The sequence below is a fragment of the Pteropus vampyrus genome, unplaced genomic scaffold, assembly GCF_000151845.1.
Source record: "Pteropus vampyrus isolate Shadow unplaced genomic scaffold, Pvam_2.0 Scaffold176, whole genome shotgun sequence".
Lineage (NCBI taxonomy): Eukaryota > Metazoa > Chordata > Mammalia > Chiroptera > Pteropodidae > Pteropus > Pteropus vampyrus.
In genome coordinates, this window is record NW_011888957.1 from 1438077 (window position 1) to 1439987 (window position 1911).

Consider the following 1911-nt stretch of genomic DNA (forward strand, 5'->3'; position numbering starts at 1 on the left):
GCCCGCATTCCAGCATCGCTGCCGGTGCCTGGTGTTGACAGACGGCGCAGATGACGAATGGAATGAGAAGTAAATGGCCGAGGGCCCCATCCACAGCCCGGGTTGGAGGGCGCCGGCCCGTGAACCTCCCGGGCAGGCGCCGCGGGCCCATGAAGGTCCGATTCAGGCCAGAGCCGCCCCGCGGACCCCGCCTGGGACTCGCCCTGGCCGGGGGACCGGGGCGGGGCACGCGGGGGGGCCTCGCCTTTGGCTCGTCGTCCCAAAGTGGCTTTTCCCCCGTCCCGCCTCCCCCCCGTCTTCCCCAAACCGGGGCTGCGTGGTCACCCCTCAGGACCCCCACCCCTCCGGGCCCCTCCGCCTCGCTGGAATCCGGGCCCAGGTGTACGGAGAATGGCTAATTGTAAAAACGTGTGGTCCGGGCAGCCCCTCCCACGTGGCACGTTTCCGGGGTAATGAATTCAAGCCCAGGAGATGCCAGGACGGAGCGGGGCCGGAAAGGGGGGGCCGTGCCCCTCCCGAACACGCTCCCGGCCACTCAATCTTCTCCCGAGGTTAATGCCGCGATTCACGGCTGTGCTCAGACGCAGAGGCTGCGGCTCTGCCCCCCACGGCCCCCCGCCCCCCTCCCCGCCCCCTTAGAAAACGCATCCGGATCTCTGGGTACGAGCACCTCAGGCCCGGAAACCACCAGCGGGCAAAGCTGTAAGTACCGTCTGTGACAGCTTAATTTCCGTTTCGTCTTGACCAGTTCTAGAAGGTTCAGTCATTTCGGGGTGAGGGTGATTCGGCTCGGGGCTCCCCTCCACCTCCCACGCCCCAGGTGACATCCGGAGCCCACGGTGGAAGCCGTGGGTGACTCAGTCCCCACAGCCCTCAGCGTCGAGGTCCACCTCTGGCCTGAGGGTGGCGTCCTGCCTGCCTGCTGGCTTGTCCCCTCTTTGCTGCAGACTTCGGTCTCCTAGAACTTCGGGGACAGCCCCAGGCCCCCTTAGCCCGTCTTCCTTTTCCTGTCCCGCCTGCCCCGAGCCGGGGTGACCCCTCCGAGGCCAGGGCCACCTTGAGCCAGGGAAGAGCAGCGGCTGACGTGGGCGTCTGCCTCCAACGAGCAGGGCTGGTCCAGCCGGCACCTCCCTCCCAGGGAGCCCCCCACCTCGCCGGCCATGCCCAGCTCAGGAGGAGGGCGGGCAGTGACCACTGCCGTGTCTTGATCACGTGTTTCCCCGGATCTTCCTCGAACTGAAAGGCCAGGGCTTACCCCATGATTCTCCCTGAGTCTCCAGCGTCACCCCGAAACTCCTCCTCAGCCACGTGTGCGTGTCCTGCCACCCCGCCAGGAAGAAAACAGGGGTGGAGTTCGGGACCCCACGATTAGCCCATCACGTCGCCCTAATCTGATCAGTGTGTCTGTGTCTGTAGCAAAGTCCGGAGGTGTGACCCGTGATGACTCGTGATGACCCGTGATGACTCGTGATGACCCGTGATGACCCGTGATGACCCACGATGACCCACGATGACCCGTGCTGGGTTTGCAGCCCAGAGGGCAGAGACTGGGGTGCTGCAGAGGGCAGCGGGAACGGCACCCCACGTCGGCCGGGGGCCCCGCGGGATGCCGGTGGCTCACCCTAGGGGGTCAGTTGAGGAAGGCTAACCAGGGATCACGCACGAGACATGGGCAGTGACTTCCCCTGGCGGAGCGAGAGAGGCCAGGCCGACGCCATGGTCAGGCCCCCGGGTCTCCCTTGCCCACGACCTCGGGCCTGGGGCACGGAGCAGGCAGCGCTGGGCAGGGTGGGTCTGGGGCCCAAGGCGTCCACCCCGTCCATCTCTTCATTCTACAAGGATGGGTGGGCGGCCAGCCGGAGGGCGGGTTTAGCTGTCGACCGTGTGACTGGAGGCTGCGGTCTCAGCTCG